The 19,487-nt window shown below is 35.9% G+C and overlaps 1 protein-coding gene across 3 annotated transcripts in view; it reads left to right on the top strand.

Annotated features, from left to right (window-relative positions):
• Positions 1-19,487, top strand: part of ZNF804B (zinc finger protein 804B) — a 576,346-nt gene that overhangs the window by 367,276 nt on the left and 189,583 nt on the right. The window contains exon 2 of one of the 3 annotated variants that reach the window (XM_071215178.1): positions 14,290-14,459. The exons of the other annotated variants lie outside the window; for them this stretch is intronic. The gene's annotated coding sequence lies outside the window, so the exon portion shown is untranslated. The remainder of the gene's footprint in view (positions 1-14,289; positions 14,460-19,487) is intronic. 3 annotated transcript variants of the gene reach the window in all.

Below are 19,487 nucleotides of genomic sequence, written 5' to 3'. Positions count from 1 at the left end.
ACCACAATGGGAAACAGGAAACAATCTCCCTCTGCTTAACTCATGTACCTCTACCCAGACTTAGGTTCAGAGATAAGAAGTGGGTTGGTCTCCGTCCTTATCCCAATCCTTAATAATCTCATTTAAATAATTTACTAATAACAACTAAAACAAAACTGACTTGAAGCTACAAACAAGTATTAATCTCTTTGCTCTAGGGTTTATCTGTTCTCTTCTGAAATTATAAATGCCATACATTTGATGGTTGAAAGATGCAATCAACTTGTAAACATATGATCTTGAATTTTTTTTTTATATGACTAGCAAACACATGATCTTTTTACACTGTTTTCTTTACATGTATTTGATGGGAAGGAAGAAATATTGATTTTTCATATAATTTGTCTTTCCATATAGACCCATTCTTCTTTAAATAAGATAAAAATCCCATAAGACAGATTACTATAAACTTTGTTTTTCCTAAGGATTTTTTTCAATAAGTTTATTTATTGATGTATAACGTGTATATATAAATGTTCACAAATTCTAAATGAATAGAAATCTAGTATTAACATGGATTCATTGTTCAAGTCTGTTTAACTCTAGGGAGAAAATTCTCAAGAAAAACAATAACAAAGTATTTTTATGCAACTTGAACCACTCTCCTTCCACTTGGCCTCTGCCTATCCTATTCAGAACTAAAACTATAGTTTGTCTTAGTTTGCCAGAGCAGCTATGATAAATGTGACACAATGGATTCATTTAAATAACAAGTTTTACTGTCTTTTGGTTTTAAGTCTAAAAGACCAAAATCTGTTGTCGGCAAAATGATACTTTCTCCAGAGGTAAAGAGTATTCTGGTGATGGCAGTCCTCCATCTTATATAGAGATGTCCTTGCCCCCTCCTGCGGCTTTCTGTGACTTCTGGCTTCTCTTTATAAGACCTCTAATAATATGGATTAAGACCCACTGTAGCAGTTTGCTATTATTGATGAATTCCAAAAAGAAATATTGGATTATGTTTGTAAACTGATCTTTTCCTCTGGGCATATTAGATTATATTGGATTCAGAGGTTTACCTGATTAAGTAATCAGATAATTAAGTAAGGGCATTGAGCCCTCACCCACCAAGGGTGGGGACTCACAGATAAAAGGCATGGCAAAGGACAGAGTTGGAGGGTATTTGATGTTAGAGTTTTTATGTTGGAATTTGATGCTGAAGCCCTAAGCCAGAGCCCCAGGAAATAAGATCACAGAGGAAACAGAAGCAAGCTCCAGGAAGAGAGGAATGCTGAGCTCAAAGAGAAGCAAGACCCTGGAAGGGTGGAACCCAAGAAACCTGAACCCTTGTAGACGTTGGCAGCCATCTTGCTCCAACACATTAAAATAGACTTTGGTGAGGGAAGTAACTTATGCTTTATGGCCTGGTATCTGTAAGCTTCTTCTGCAAATAAATTCTCTTTATAAAAACCAACCAATTTCTGGTATTTTGCATCAGCACCCCTTTGGCTGACTAATACACCCACCTTGATTCAGTTGGAGGCAACTAAACAGTATGTTGGAAAATCCTATTTACAAATGAGTTCACACTGTGACTCACTTTAATGTATTCAAAGATACTACTTATGAGTGGGTTCACATCCACAGGAACAGATCAAAACTTGAACATGTGTTTTGTTTGATACATGATTCAATTCTCAACATAAGTCAAAAGAATAAAGCTCTATTTTTGAGTGCATTATCGTTTTCCCCTTTCTTTAAGGCTGTACGCACTAACAACAATAGTGCTTTCTCATTATAGCAACATTTTTCTTTCCTTCATTGGGAAGAGAAAGAATAGACCATGATTTATGAACAAAGTATTTGTGCTGTCTATGACCCAAAATGTATATGGTTTATGACAGCCATGGTTAGAAAATTGATGTTACTCTTTTTATTAACAGACCTGGCAAAAGTCAAAGTAGTTTCAGTATATCTGAGTATTCTGAAGCTGCTGCTCCAAATTAGCAGACTTCAACAGAGTGAGTCTCCACATCTTTATTGGACCCCAGTTCCCAAAACAGGGTGTTTGACTTTCGTGATCTCTGTGAGTAAAGGAAAATTTACCTACAGCCATTTTTTGTGTGTGACTTTGATGAATAATTAAGTAAGTTGTACCTAAAAACTCCTTTTAAAGATTCAAAACTTAAGCTTCAGTTCTAGGTATAATAAAGCTTTTTAAATGATCCTGCTTTGTAGTATGGAGACTTCATTTTCATGAAAGTTAGTTACTTATGCCCATAGTATTCATTCCTAACATATTTACCTTCATATTTCCTTGGCTTTTCTTTTCCATCTTCTTCTTCTGAAAGTAAAATTTGGCAGTAATAATTGAGATATCCTTTTTACAAGAAGAGACTAGCCTTTTAAATGGATTAGATTCCATTAGGGTACTGGAGTAAGTTGAATAATGGCTCCCGAAATCTGAGATCCTAGACCCTGGGACCTGTAAATGTTACTGTATATGGCAAAGACTTTACAAATATGATTATATTTATGATCTTGAGATGGAGAGATTATTCTGGATTATCAAAGTTGGTCCTAAATGCAATCACATGGATGTATCCTTGGAAGAGGGAGACGGGGAGATCTGACCACATACAGATGAGAAGTCAGTGTGAACACAGAGAGAAAACTGAAGATGCTGTCTTGAAAATTAGGAATGCTGCCATCCATCAGAAGTTGGAAGAGGCAAAGAATGGAATTCTCCTAGAGCTTATGGAGAGAGACAAATCCTGCTGACACCTTGATTTTGGCCCAACAATCCTGACTGTGGACATCTGGCCCCTGGAATTTTGAAATAATAAATATGTTTTTTTAAGCCACCAAATTTATGGTAGTTTGTTACAGCAGCCATAGGAATCTAATAAAGCATCATGTGTCCTCTACAAAGGAAAAATGTGATTCACAGCAACTAGGTTACCTTAGCTCAAGGAAGTACTCATATGCTTCTTTAAAATTGACTAGCATCCAGATAAGAGAAGCTAGAAAGTTTATCTTTAAAAAAGAAAACCACATTCTGTGTTATTGCATCTTATTTACTATAATTAATTAACTCCCTGTTACCTTTTAAAATAAGATTTTATTTTGTGAGTTTCTGTAATCACAAATCAAATGCCAGCCTTTTCCAAGTTAGAAAAGTTCAAGTAATTTGCTCGAAGGGGTGGATTCTCAAAAGTTCAAATTTTGAGAGTGTTCACCCTTAAGATTGAGGCTGTATTGATTGAATTGTAGGTATTTTGAACTTGTGGTATTTTTGACTGTGAGCAAATTTCTTATTCAAATTCCCAGACTCATAACCCATGTGAGTGATGAAAAATAAGCTTTGAAATCTTGTAATCATGATTCTTTCTTTCATCTTTTGCACATAAATGTAAAATCAGACTTTGAAATTTTAAAAATATGCCAGGAAAGTTTCTACAGTTTGAGTTGTATGACATTTTCTCAAGGCTGATCATGAATACTTCTTTTCAACTACCTTTAAAAAGATGATGGAAATTCTACCATTTGTCAGCAGACCTTTGATTGTACTGTGTCTTGATGTATAATAAGAAACAATCTTTTGTGCTTGAAACAAGGTTTCCACATTTGAGAACAACAAAGTGCTTTAAGGGGAAATCTAATCTTAATCCAGACTGAAAAGAAACTGAATGCACCGTTTTTCAGATGTAAACTGAAAACTAATATTATTTTAAAGATCAATGAACATTTTTTTGACTTCTATACCTGTTAAATTCATAATCTTACAGTTATTTTATGAAGTATTTATATTTTCATTTTATAGCTAAAATAACTAAGATCAGAGTAACTAAATATCTTTTTTCATGGAGTATTAAATCAGGGCTGGGAGCCAGGTCCCTGTAGCTCTTTCCTATCTCCATTCTGAATTGCCATTAAGTAATATAGTTATTTCATTAATTAGCATAATAACCCTACAATTCCTTAGCCATTTAGCTTTATTTGCATATAGGATATAAAATTTTGACTACCAGCACATACTGTAAAATCTATCTTCCCTCAGAAATTGTAGTGAAAATGTTATTTCATTCAGAAAATAGTGGACTAGGGCCCAGTGTTGATTAAATAAAAACAACATGTTACCTCTTGAGTTTTGCAATGCTGCTTAATAAGTTTCTCACAGGAAAAATAATAGCAATAAAAAATGTGCCCCTTGTCCTCTCACTTTTAGTTTTACTAAATTAAGTTCCTTTAGACCTTACCCTAGAAATTCCATCCCAAGCTTGCTAACAAGCTATTTTTTTTTCAGTTAACTAGAATGTAAACAAGTTTAAATTTATCTTGGCAGAAAATTATAAGCCATCAAGTCCTCATTAAAACCTGCAAAATTGTTACTGACCACTCTTCTGTCCAACATCCCCACTGTTCACTCCAGATATCCCTACATGAAGGGGTTTAGGAGTGTAGCTGAGAACAGTGACAATGATGATGGCAAGGATAACAAAAAGACAATGGTGATAGCTACACATCTGACATGAGAGATATGCTCAACTGTGGAGACAAACTATAGTAGGTGGAATTCCATGATCCATTCTGAGTCGTATTCCAATGAAAGGTTTCTTTCAAATATATATTGATTTCATAAGCCATTTGCATCATTGTGTCATCTTTAGACTGACTTCAATGAAAGAATAAAACATAAACTATTTTGTATAATTATTATATTCCAGGCACTGGAATGGACCCACACTGGAATGGACTCACATGACCAGTTTAGTTTTAGTATCCCAAGAGTGGTTTTCCATCAAGGCTGTACATTAGGAGTCTTAAAAATTATTAATGTCTGACCTAGACCCCACCCAAGATAAATCAAATCAGAATCTGTTGGGGTTAGGGGTAAGCACGAGTATTTTTGTTATGTTTCTAAAGTTGACTCAAATATAAACCAGGGAGATGGAAGGATTATCAGCTTTAAGGAAAAAATGTTATTCCATATTATCTCCATTTGGTCAGTTTATAAATTTCAGGAGGTCTTTATTCATTAAACAACTTTTCTGACAATAACTTTCTGAAGTCTGAAGTATTAAAATATTAATTCAGTTTGATTTTTCCCCATTCTTCTTCATAGTCAAAATAAATCAATAAAATCACTCACCCAAAGTACACTCACCTCTGACTCTTCTCTGTATTCAATTTACTGTTTTACTGTTTCCTTCTATATTTCGAAAGCATCTATCTGGTCTGGGGAATTCCAGTGAAAAGAATTAGAAATTAGAACAGGGAACATGAAACACTGCACCTGGCTGTGCACAGTTACTTCAGTCAAGCAAGCTAATTACCGAGGCAGGACAAATAATTCTAACATGGAAAATTCCTCAGGCATAAAAATCAATTAAAATTGGGTAATTTATAAAATACCAGGATTTTAAAAATTCATCCCATTCTCTCTCTCTCCCCATATATATATATACTTTCTCAACATGTTCAGTATTACAAAGTATATTTCCAAATGGGTTAGGTTCCCTTGACCTGTTGGCCATCCTTTTCATCTAATAGATTGGAAAAGGAGATAGAAAAAGGTACAGGATTATCAGGGAAATTCAGCTGATGCCCATCATGAGGGACAGACTGATTTTCACAAACATAAAATTAGCCTTCTTTAATGATACTATTTCAGGTGCAGGATTTTCTACATTACAAAAAGGGTTAAAAAACAGAACATTCTCTTAACTGAGAGAAAAACAAAAGAAAAACATGATGAACCACAAACTACCTTTAATCAACAGTACCTAAAATCTAATGAGTTGATTTTAAGTTTAGTTTTCCAATTTCCATTTTACGTATGTGGCAGAAGGTACAATCTTTTTCTTATTTAACTCCTCAAACTTTTTGCAAAGGGCAATAATAGCAATTATTATTGAAAAGTGGACCTCTCAATAGAGGAAGAAGCTTGAGTATGCTGATGCTTGAGTATGCTGGTACAGATACTTTGAAGACGCACTTTTTTTTTTTAAAGATTTATTTTTATTTATTTCTCTCCCCTTCCCTGCTGCGCCCCCCCCCCCCCCCTCCCGCCCTAGTTGTCTGCTCTCTGTGTCCATTCACTGTGTGTTCTTCTGTGTCCACTTGTATCCTTGTCAGCAGCACCGGGAATCTGTGTCTCTCTTGTTGCTGTTGTTGCATCATCTTGCTGGGTCAGCTCTCCATGTGTGGGGCACCATTCCTGGGCAGGCTGCACTTTCTTTCGCATCGGGCAGCTCATCTTACAGGGTGCACTCCTTGTGCGTGGGGCTCCCCTACGTGGGGGACACCCCTGCGTAGTGCAGCACTCCTTGAGCGACATGCATTCCTTTTTACAATAAAAATATAGCCACTATTTATGGGGCACCTATTTTCCAAGACTTGCATCTATTTTCTGACCTAGCCATCACAAAGTATACTTTTTATTTCACATTTCATAAGGGTAGTAACAGAGAGATTAAAGAACTTTCCTGGGAGATAGCAGAGCCAAGTTTTGAAACTGCAGCTATACTCCATGCCATCATAACCACCACTCCTCAAGGCTTCATGGCACATCTATGGAGAGCAAATTGATGTTTAGTTAGGTCAACTCTCTGCTATTTGGTTTAGAAGTCATGAGAACCTCCTTGGTTACCTTTGTTGAAATGAAGGCTAAAACAAATATAAATCCTTCCTTCAGTTTTCTCTGGGAAGAATCATATTCTAGAAAGTTTATATATAACTAGTTAAGACATCTCTAGACAGTGGTGTACCTGGCATACTTGACCCACATTTTTAACATTTTCCTCTACATGAAAAAAATATTTTCAATTATAATCATAGAGTGATATAAGTGATAATAATGGCCAGAAAAGTACTGTAAACAGTTGAATTTTATTGAACTTTGTATAAATAATATGCCAGAAACTAAAAATAAATGTTATGGCATAAAACAATAATAACAATTTTAATTACATTAATATATTTTTTGAAAAAAATACATCCACATATTCGTCTATCACAGTAACAGATTATGACAGTATAGGTTTTATTTCTAGTTTTAACTTTTTCAAATTTCTAACTTTTTTCTACATGAAAACTTCAAGGAGTACAAAGAAGGGTAGGATTAAAGTAAGTCAAGATCTGTTTGATTTTACAATCACTATAAAATCAGTAGTATTGTCTACTTCTAATCTACTGTTTAAATGCAAAACTAGGTAGTGCCACAGATACACGAACTGCCCAAGAAGCAAACTTGAATGAGTCCAAACCTTTGAGAACTTATTCTGAAAACAAATGTGTGTAGATGGAACATTGAATGTTGGTGGCCAATTGTGTAACAGGGAATTCTCTGAATTAACTTCCTTGTACAATAATATATTTGTTAAAGGATAAGTGGTAAAGTGTACTAATTTGAAGAATATGCATATAAGTGTGTGTGTGCACATACAGTAGTAAACACAGCAATTGTTTTGAAGTATGCTGTCCAATATGGTAGCCACTGGGCCCACTCGCTGCTACTACATTTAAATTTATTAAAATTCAATAAATTCAAAATTCAATTCTTCAGTCTCCTTAGCCATATTTCAAGTGCTCAATAGTTACATGTGGCTAGTGACTAATGTCTTGTACAGGAAGGATAAAAAATGTTCATCATTGCAGAAAGATTTGTTGGGCAGCATTGACATAGAACTTAGACCAGTCAAAAATTTTCTTGATGAGGAATTCTTTGTTACTAACATGGTTTAGAATTGCCAGTGCAAGGGAATAATGAAAAGCAGAAAGACTTTTGTTAGATTTTTTTATTTTATTTAAGTTCTCTACAGACAATATCCCCTGTTGTCTTCACTGGGGGTAGTTCATTTCCACTGCCCTGCTCCCAGATTTCTTTTGCTTCACTGGTCCATGAATTCTTCTATGACTCTTATTTGAACTCTAGCAGATATATGATACTTCACCACTGTAAGCATGCCTTTTGCAGGGCATGATTAGCATGCTTTAGATAACAAATTATTCTACCTTCTCAGGAAACATGCCATATCAAAGATTTTCCCTCTTTTCTTTCTTTACTGTCAATTTGCTGCACATTAAAGCAACTTGTTTCTTACACTTATAAAACTTTACATTCTTTTACCCTTGACTTTGTCTTACTTCTGTAGTCAACTTTGAACCATTACATTTCTTTTCCTATCTTCGTTTCCTGAAATAATATTCCATGGTCCTCTTTATTTCCCAGTCATTTTTTGTCCCATTGCAACTGCCTTTGACCAAATCTGCTCTAGTTATGGCCACCACAGAATCCACAAGAAGTCATCCTTGACCCCATCTCTGTGCAAATGTAGCATCCCTGTACACTGCTTTCACACCGCACTGCAGAGAGTATTGAGACAGGGATTTGCTTGTCTCTGATTTCCTGGAGAATATGAATACCTAGACAACACTGCTGATATCTTATTCAATTCTGAACCCCTAGGACCCACTTCAGGGCTTGTGTTTAGTTGTCATTGAATAAACATTTTTGAAAGGAAAGGAAGAAGGAAAAGTAAAAAAGAAGCTGGGGTTTTTACAAAATTTTGTTTTAAAAAATTTAGTTGTGAGTTAGGAGTTGGAGACGAGTACAAGCAGTTAAATGAAGTGCATGCATGTCAGTCACATGCTCAAGAATATAGAGCCTTCTAGAAGATGTATTCTTATGACAAGCAATTTACTCTGCATGGGTCAAAATCTCCCCTAATGCTCAGATATATTACAGATGCAGTGATGGTGTATTATAAATCAATATTGTAAAATTGTTCATGGCTCTATTCTGTTCAACAAGCATAATAAAGGGCTTGCTTTGTACAAAGCATACTGTGCTAGAAACTGAGGATACTCATATATTTAAGATGTTTCACCTACTCTTAAAAGGTAATTAATATTAATTAGGGATAATATACAAATATTAAAATGCAGTTGTGATAATAATTTATGTTCATTTAGTACTCGTGATTTGCCAGATACTATTTTAAGTATATTCCCTCATAAATTTCAAAACCTATGAGATAGGTACCAATATTATTGCTATTTTACAACTAAGGAAACTGAAACAAGTCCATTACCACATAGTCAGTAATTGGTAGAGTTGGGACTTGTTCTTTTACTCTGATTCCAGAGCCTGCACATGTGACTGAATAAGTTACATGCTACAATAGAGGCCTGGGTACCATGTAATGCAGATAAGGACATCCTTATCTGTACTGAGAGCTGGAGTCTGGGTGTGGGAGGGTGTTTAGAGCAAACTTATGTAAGAAGCTGGTAGTTGCACTCTATTAAATATATTTGTCAGAATAAAGCAGTGTGAGAGATTTCCGGGTAGAGGAAACAGCCTGGACATGTATAGAGGTGCACCTGACTTGGACATTTTTAGGAAGGGCCTTGTGTACCATGCCCATACATTTGTAAAGTATCTTATAGACAATGAAAAGCCATTGATGTAGTTTTTGAGTGATGTTCTGATTCAATTTTTATTTTAAACAGAAAAGTAACAACAGCTCTGAGAATGGAGAGTGAGGATGCAAACAAGACACAGAAATCATTTGGGACACTATTTTATTAATCTGGGAAAGAGATTATGATAGTACAAAAATTTCACAATTGTAGATATTTTAAAGGACTTACAAGACTCCACAGAGCATACTCATGTATTTGTTTTAATACAAAGTATGTAGTGTGGTCAGAGAAAGACAGTCCTGGCAAGTAATGGAAGTCTGAGAGACATACAGTTGCAAACTGCCCTTGGCCCTTATTCTCACATGGATGTGCTTTGCCTTCAAATTCAACCTCAAGAGGGATATGATAAATTTTGGTTCAGGAGAGCTCAAGGTAAAAATTACCAGTGGAGTATGTTATGTCTGGTCACTAATCAAGCCAGGTTGCCTAACTTATTATGCTGGATGAAAACCATCAGTAAACCATCTGGCCCTTGGGGTAGTTAAGTGAGTTTTGGATTTTCAACAGCACGTTATAAATCTCACTGTTCTAATCATGCCAGGAGTAAGAGCCAGGAAACAGGAAACCCCAGAAATAAAGATAAGTTTTTTCAGTCCAGCTGACAATTACTTCTAGTCCAGCTGAAAATTACTTCTAGGAAGACTGACCATGGTGATGGGCAAGCAAGGGAAGAAGCAGATGGGAGAAACGTTTAGAGAGGAGCATACTGATTATCCGTGGGTGAAAGCACATAGCAAATAGCAGAGATGAAGGATGTTTCCATACTACTGTCGAGACAAAGTTATGTACTTGAATACCAGTAATAGAATAATATTAAATACTAGGAAGTGCTTACTATAAGGCAATAATTTTATTAGGCATTTCACATATATATCCTTTATCCATACAACAACCCTGTGAAATAAGTATAATTATCTCTCATTTAGAGATGAGATAACTGAAGCATAGAAAGATTAAGAAATTTATCAAAGCTTAGATGATGAGAAACTAGTGAAGTCTATCAGTCTGTCTCAAAAGACAGTGATTTTAATTTTACAATGTAGTCTGCAGGTGAAGGAGGGAATAATTGAAGGGTTGTGAATGAATTTCAATAGAGATTTCTGGTTCTATTTAAGACCAAATGCACGAAAGATCCTGGTGGGTGATTCTAATCGACTGCATTTTCCAGTCCTTTTTAACTTCTAAATTCTGGAGAAAACTCCTATCCAAGAATGCTCCTATCCAAGAAATAGTTGTTTTCAATTGAGTCCTTCCTCTTGCCTACCTGTTTAGCAACTTCTAGTACTGGCTCAGCAGCATAGATTGTTTTTTGTTGCTCCCATGATCCTATGTTTGTCATCATGACTGTCACTCTGTTAAGGAGCGAACTTTAGAGAAATGTTTCTTAGTTGTTTTCAGTTTTATTTAATTCTGGCCTATCAGTATGACAGAACTCAGGGAAACATCTTGACTTTCTTTTTAATCTCTTAAACTTATGGGTGTGTGTGACAGAAGGCCTAATGCTGGTGACAAGCTAACTGTCTTATCTGTGAGTAGCACCAAGGGGAAGAGCTGAAAAAGATTTTAGAACTTAAGGGTATACCCATGAAATTATTAGAAGCAAAAGTCCATTTCCTAAGTGGCTTTATGAACATACTATACTTTATTAGCTAGATATGGAAACAGGTGTATGTGAATGTGATATATTTATATATGTATATGTGTGTATGTATAATATATTATATGTCTGGTGAATTAGCTTCTCAGAAATAGAAATTATCGAAATAAGTTATGCCTGAACTGAGCATCTAAACTTCTTGCTTTTGTTGTTGTTCTTAATCCTGTGGCTCAAAGAAACTAATTTATCAAGGTAAATCTCTGGGGTACTTTTTCAGTTTCAATAGAATAAAATATTCTGAATAGTCTTATTAATCAGTTGTGGTTGTTATTGAATATTCGTATTTCAGTAAGGATAGAAGAAACCTGGCCATAGTTTTATGGATTTAGTTTAAATTTATTTTAATATTTTAAAATAAAAGTTTAAAATTGAGAAAAACAATTTTGAAAGTTACCGATTGCATTTTTATTATTTTCTGTATAACAGGCAATACTTCTTTTGGCTTATGCCTCTTGTTCTTGATATATTTGTTACAGCACCTGTGTGTAAAACTATAACAGTCAGTAATACACGTAACCCTCCATTTCTCCCAAGTGACTATGAATATTAATTTTAGAGAACCATGGTTAAACTAATAACCGAGGACAATTTAAAATGAATATCACATGTTTATGATACAGCAAAAAATGTCAGCAGCTTTTTTTCCCTCAGTATCTTCAAAAGTGGTTTGAGTTTCTGGGACAAAAATTGACTAGCTATCTAGCATTAATACTCTGGTTCCATGGAATGTTAATAGATATTACTTAAGAAAATGGATTTCATGGAGAGGAATTGAAATATTCCGTATAATCCCTTTGAAGAGTCTTTTTTATACGTTAATCTATGTTTTTCTCATACTGATATGTCTTATGAATGTCTAAGAGAGCAATGTTATATGCTAGACTTTCCAAATACGGCCAAACCCAAATGTCTTTTTAAGAGGAGACTTTGATGACTGAGTAAATCATGTTATAGAATATCCTTTGGGAAATATAAGATTAGACAGTCCTGGATCTTCTGGGGAATGGAACTGAAGCCAATATTGGACTAAAACCAATCTCCAGCCAATAAAGTCAATAATCTTCATATACATTTCTGAAATATTGTTTTGTGAATGATCTCTATGGTCTTTCAAATAATAATTTTTTAAACTTATGCAAAAAAACACAATATTGTCCAGGAGAATGTCATTCATTATTTAAAATGTAGCTTCAGAAATGTGTATCTCTTTATTGGTATTTTAAGGAATTTTTATTTGTTTTCTGAAGATTTTTAAATTAAGTTTAGTTTTCTTTTGGTGATTGTAGTTTCTGGAACAAAGAGAGTCCAGGTGTTTATATCCTTCTATAGGATCAGAACCCAGGGATTTTTTTATGGATTATGATTTTCTGAGACGAAGATATTCCTTTTTTGTAAAAATTATATACTAGATAATACCACATTAAGACCCTATAGGCAAGGAAAACAGTTATTAGAATGAAGTAGGATCATGTTAAATAGACTTCACACAAAAAGCTTTACCTTTTTGAACTCAGATTTCTCATAGAAAAAAATGATACCTACTCTACCTACCTCCCAGGGTTGACACAAATTAAAATGAAAGTGATTCACTGTGTGTGAAAGTGCTTTGTAAATTGCAAAGCCATCTACAGAAACAAGAAACTTCAATAATGATAATGATCATGATCTCCAACTGACCTAATCATTTCTGAAAAAATGGAGAAGCTTATAAGCTGAGCAAAGACAAAACAATGCAAATTGTTTCAAGGTTAGGGTTTACTTCAAAACATCATTCATGTTGGGAAAACACCAGAAGAGATATGTAAATTTTGATATGGATGTTCAAGAGCTGTCTATATACTTCAGAAATCAGCTCTTTAAGAAACTATGAAGGTAAAATTAATTGACAGTAGTGTTTTTTGAGTTGTGTTTTGTTTTTTGATGGTTTTTCTCTTTACAATATTGGAAGAGCAGAATTCCCCAAAGTATTTTTAAAGTTATTGTGCATTCGAAGGTAGAGTTATTTTAAGTGAAAGTCTCTGAGGCAGTGAAGAAAATATGCTAAAAGTGCCTCCATGATCAGAATGTTTCCTTTTTGGGAAAGTAATATAAAACTTTTAAAGTACAGATCAGAATATGTCTTTGCATTCAAGTTAGAAGTTTTAAAAATCTCAGGTGTTTTTATAACAGCTGGACATCTAAGAAAATAGTTAATAGAAGGAAGATATAAACCCAACTCACATGTAGGTTTTTTTGGTCCTATGGAAGTCCATAGCATTATGCTTGTGGATTATTTATTTTAAATTTTATGCAAACCACATACATATATATTTTGTTTGAAATATAATTAATAACTTTTTAATTATCTAAATTAAGTACATAATTGCACTTTCTGATCATAAATGTCTGCCAGTAAGAAAGGCATAAAGGTAAAAATAAAAGTCATCTAAAATCCATTTTTATTTTATCTAAAAATATTTATTATTAACATTATGAGGTTAAACTCTCAGGATTTTTCCTCCATCACATGTGATCAGGTTTACTTTAGAAAAGGGGATCATGTCATATATAATATTTTATAATATTTGACACAAATATTTGGTAGGCATTTTGTGAGCATATCTATATAGATTTGCATCATAATATTTAATAGTTGCATGGCCTTCCTTGCTAATGAATATTATCATTTTAACCAATCCCAATTGTTAAGCATTTAATTGATTTTTTTGTGTGTTCTAGTATGTAAACTAATTTGATGAAGCTCATTAAATTAAAATATTTGCACACTTGCCAATTATTTCTTTAGGTACAAGTCTAATGATGTAGAATCATTAAGTCAAATTTTAGTACATCTAGAATTTTACATACACTACTGGATTTCCCATAAGACAGTACAGCAATTTTCTCTCTGTCTATTCCATATACTCTTGTCATTATAACAGTGCAGCAAGATGTCTATTATACCCGTTTTTCCCTTTCCCTAACCCCAGAACATCCATGGGTCATTGCCTCCACAACAGTGGTATTTCTTCCATTGCTTGAATCGCAAGTAGTCTACAGTAGAATAATAGTAAGTTTATTTTGGTCTATAGTTTATTTCCCAATCCTGAAGACTCTGGGATAGTGATGCCCACTACACCATTATTTTTTTTTTTTTTTCAAAAATGAATTTGTTTATTTTTCTACAGGAGGAAGAATGACGGGGACGGAAGGGAAGAAAGGGACTCGCAATACAGCAACCCATCCTTTCTGATGTTATCAAAGCCTGGCAGAAGCACGGGCTCGGGCTGCGTGCCTGCCAAACTAGTTAGCCACGCGGGTTAACCCAGCACAGAAAAAAAAAAAACGTGTAACCAAGGTCAGTGTCACACTGCAGTTTTTCCAAATCATGTTAATCTCTTTTCCTTGCACTGCAAACACACACAACTCTCCTGCTGAATAGATACCTAGGAGAAATCCTTAGGGAGGAGGGACATCTGCTCACGGCACTGGGTGAGGTGGACAGTGAAGATGGACCCATGGTGGTGGGTCTCTGTCGGGAGGAGCTGGTAGGCGCTGCTTGAGGGCTACTAGTGATGACAGGCAGGCTTGGTGTGCTAGACAGAGTGGAGGTTCCTGAGGACCGTGGGCTAGGAGAGGCCGAAGACCCCCAGGGGTGGGTGACAGTGTAGGGGCAATAGCGCTGCAAGGAGGGCTGGCTTCCTGCAGTGCTTCCAGAGGCTGCATTATGAGCACTAAGGGAAATGGAAGGCACAACCAACTGGCTGGCTGCCCCGGAAGGCTAGGCAAAGGAGGGACTCATCACTGGCACAGGGACCCAGAAACTGGTGCTGAGAGCTGGACTAGTTCCATAGAGGCTAGACGAAAAGCTAGCCCCGAAGGAACCCACGTTGCAGAACATGGGGCTTGTTCCTAGATTGGAACCAGTATTTAACAAGAGATGTCTGTCTGGTGACCGAGCTGCTACTGCAATTGGTTGTGAGGTGGCTGTCAAATTGGCAAATGGGTTTTCATCTTTAGTCTGATTGGACATCATATACCTCTGATAGATGGGACTCTTGCTTGCAGTTGTAGGCAGTTTTGGTTCCTTGGTATGTTGTTTGTCCATCATCTCCTCCACCTTAGTTGTCCTGGGTGAGTCCATTGAAATGGAGAATAGATGTTGCAACTCCATTGAGGCTCAGAACCCAGCTCGCACATGGACAGCCCAAAGATTCAAGTCTCTTAATGTACACCTACCAACTCTAGTACTAATTATAGGTTTGAATAGAAGGACAGAAGAATCATGCATAGGGAAACCACTGCTGAATCTAACTCAGTCACACTGAGGAGGGAGCATAAATAACAGATTAGGACCCACTGGCAAGGAGCTAAATTCCTGAGCTGTCCACCTTGATGATAGTATCTTGATGTCTCCATATCCCTGAGGAGCTTCACTATTGGGGTCATATCTACCTTGGCTGTCAGTGAGATCCTCTTGAGATGTGCATAAGCACTACCTCTGGGATGACCTCCCGACTCACTTTGAATTCTTGTAGCCATACAAACTCATTTGTCGCTTTTCCCCTTTTGGTCAAGGTGTTTCATTTTGTTTTTTCCAGATGCATTGCTTGTTGGTAATTGGCAGAAATTCCTTGGTGCCTGTACTGGGGAGGCTTATCCCTGGGAGTCATGTCCTATGCAAGAGGGAAGTTATTGATTTTATATGCTGAGCTTGGCTTAGAGAGTCTTTGACTCTCTTTTAACATAACTTGTTCATATTTTTTTCTAATAGATATTAATACTTTATAATTAGTTTGAAAGCTTTTCTCATTATCTGTATTTTTCCACACCTATAAAGAAGTAGATCATTGTCTTTGCAATTGATGTGTCATTAAAAAGTAACAACCTGAAAACAACAGAGAGACTATGAAAGTGGAATGGGATCTGGCTCTTTAAAAGAGATACTGACACACTGAAATGAGATCTGCATAGTAGAGTCATGTTCATGACTGTTGAATAGTTTATACCAAGATCAAAATAGTTGTCACACATTTGGTTGAGTGTATCTGAAATTATGGTCTGAACCATACTTGTATCAGAGCTATTGTTGTGTTTGATCCAAGGCAGATTCCTGGTCCCTATGCAGCCCTATTACCACTGGGATTGGGCCCAGGAATCTGCATTCAATCCCTGGGTGATTCTAATACAACTTAACTAAAGTTTGAGAAGCCTAGATTTGATTAATATGTAAATATTAATCCCTAGTCATAGTCAAGACATTGGAATAAAGAAAGGCCATCTGAACCCTGTTTCCTTATCTTTATTGCCCCTTTCTCTCTACATGGAGCATTATAGACAAAAATTCCTACTTGCATATTCAGCACTTTAAAAAGTTTAAGTAACTCAAAAAAGTGGCATTTTCTTTTCCTTAGTTGTAAACTATATACCATCGTATTTCCTTTTGTCACTATGACTTACACTAGGTACAAAGTTAAAATTAATACTCTATTTTAGGAACTTCCATTGAACTGCATTTCTAATTATCTGCCTGTGTCATTTATATGATATTAGGGTTCTTTCCTTATTGGAAGAGCCCAATTACATATCCGTCTTTTATTGTAAACTGCTACAGAGCATCTGGGGAGCATGGAAGGCATAATAATAAATGTGCAGTACACAAATAACCCAAAGCAACAATATGTCAAAATGAGATCCTCTCTTTGAATCTAGTTGGACTGAGGCTTCCAAGGCTACTAACTATATAGTATCAGATTCCACTGTGAGGTGGTAGGTTACCTTAAAAGAGAACATACTATAGACTTATTGTGATACTAGTAATGGAAGAAATTATATCACTGACATGGAGACAGTGGCTATAGGAAGTGCTGAAAGCAGGGAGAGGGAAAAAGAGGTGTAAAATGGGGCATTTTTGGGACTTGGAATTGTCCTGAATGATATTGCAATGATGGATGCAGGCCTTTATATATCTTGCCATAACCTACAGAATTCAGTAGGAGAGAGTGTAAACTACAGTGTAAACTATAATCCATGCTTAGTGGCAATGCTCCAAAACGTGTTCATCAATTGCAATGAAAGTATCACACTAATGAAAGAAGTTGTTAATGTGGGGAAGGGTGGGAGGTGTGGGGAGTGGAGTATATGGGTATATGGGAATCCCTTATATTTTTTTGTGTAACATTTTGTATAATCTAAGTATCTTTTGAAAAAATTAAAAATATATTGAAAAAAGAGAATGTAAATGATAGCTAACAACTTTGAGTGCTATTACCTGCCAGGCATAGTGTTGTGACCTTTATATTTATTAATCTCCATATTATTGTATATTAGTCAATGAGGTAGAAAAATAGTACCTACTATTATCCGCATTTACAGATTATAGTATGAGACAGAGAGTTTAAGCAGCTTATTCTGCAAGTTGTTGGCAGAGCCAGGTTGTCAGGGTCTAGAGCCTGTACTTTTTATCACCAAATCATACTGGCCACCTTATTAGGTTCAGAGAAGTTATACAATCAGTTTGCTGCCATTAGATCATGACCACCACAGACTGTATACACAAGGCAAAATAATAATAATGCACTGGGGAGTTAGGGAGGTTCACAGGGATAGTATGGAGAATTTCTCTGGAGAAACAGCATTATTCCCTTAGTCCCTCATGAAGAAACAGAGGGTAGGCTTCCCCCTCACTTTAAGCAAGAATGAGATTTCAAGAAACCTCTTGGATCCCTTAATATATGTTCCCAATTGGGAGTTGCAGAAACTAGTGTCTGATTCTCACCAAGAGAAGTAAAAAAAGCAAGAGATTAGCTGCAGGGGTTTGCCGCAAGAGAAGGGAGGAAACCTCTACCCCACGGGTAGAAACTGAGGGGATCTTTACCATGGGGGTCATAAGAGTGCCTCATGTTAGGAATCTGACCCAATGACCCATCTGCCATCCTGCATTCCTAGAGGTAGGGAAGTGAGCCAGGAGAAAGAGCTGCCTGTTGGTGTCAGTATTGGTCACATCCAGGGAATTGTATTTCAAAGGAAGAGTCGCTAAGAAATCCACAAACACACCCTAGGAAAGAATCAGAGTCTGTACCTGCCACAGAGAAGTCTCCTGTACAACTTAGAATTGCACAGCTTTGCTCTTTCTTGTGAATCCTTTCTTACCTCTGGTTCTGACTCTCATGGGCCATAAGAGCACCAATAAAGAAAAAGGAGGTGAAATGAATAAAACCAAACAGCCCTCATACCTCCATCTGAAGAGATGAACCTTATACTGGAAGAAACTGTAGTGGAATGCCCTGAGGTAGCTGGTTTGTAAGACAAGGTGAACTCCTCACATGACCCACCTCCAATACTCCTCACTTCTTTTAGACCTGTAACTAGACAGATGTCCCAACAGACCCTGAAAGGTGAGGTACAAAGTGTGACCCATTGGAAGGTGTACTACACTCCAAAAGAACTGCATGGTTTTCCACAATTTTTGCATATAGAAATCATGGAAATATGTGGGGGAATGGACATTAAGGGTGTGGGAAAATGGTGGAAGGAACACAAAGTTGGACCAGTCTGGATTTTACTGATATAGGCCCACTAAGCAGAGATTCTGGGTTCACTGTTATAGCTCAAGGGGTAAAAAAGCTTGTAAATAAAAATTAACTTAAAAACAAAGCAAAACTTGTACTTTCTACTCTGAAAAAAAAAAAGGCTACTTTTTTTATATAGAAGTATGGGAGCACATTTCATAAGTTAGTCAATTTGTACCATTATAAACCAAATACAAAGTGGTATAGCTTTGAAATCAGATCTGCCCACCATATAAAAGATAAAGGTAAGTTCCTGTTTCTGTGAAGATCTTATTTTATTTGAAGGAACATAGTACTAAAATTGAGTTATAAACACTTTTTATAGAGTACTGAATTTGGAGAAAACTCAGATATCTAGTTCTGCTTTGTACGAAATTAAAATATAATCACAGTATCTTCAACACACTGAGAGTTCTTTCAGTAAACATTGATATATTTAGCACAATTTATTTGAAAACCAGAAAGGCTGACAAAATGACCTAAACTTTAAATCATTTCAATTTTAGAGGATTGATAATAGGGAGAAGTAATAAGATATTGCCAGCCTGCATAGGCAGTTCATCAATAAGAGTTAAACAAGATGAAAAGAACCAGTTATGCCTAACATGGGCAAGTGTTGATTAAAGGGTAGACTTCATAACTGCCTACCCATGTTTGAAGGCTATAATCACAAAGAAGGGTACAGCAAGTGCTTAGCACAACACCAAAAGCTGCGAGGAGGAGTCATCTGATAAAGGGGCAAAGATGGGAAATTTTAAAGAAAATGTCAGAGAAAATTGCTTGGCAGTAAGAGCCCTACTTATGCATGACTCTTA

Source organism: Dasypus novemcinctus, chromosome 5, assembly GCF_030445035.2.
Source record: "Dasypus novemcinctus isolate mDasNov1 chromosome 5, mDasNov1.1.hap2, whole genome shotgun sequence".
NCBI classification, from domain to species: domain Eukaryota; kingdom Metazoa; phylum Chordata; class Mammalia; order Cingulata; family Dasypodidae; genus Dasypus; species Dasypus novemcinctus.
Note: the sequence above shows the minus strand (reverse complement) of the source record. Positions and strands in the feature narration are given on the sequence as shown.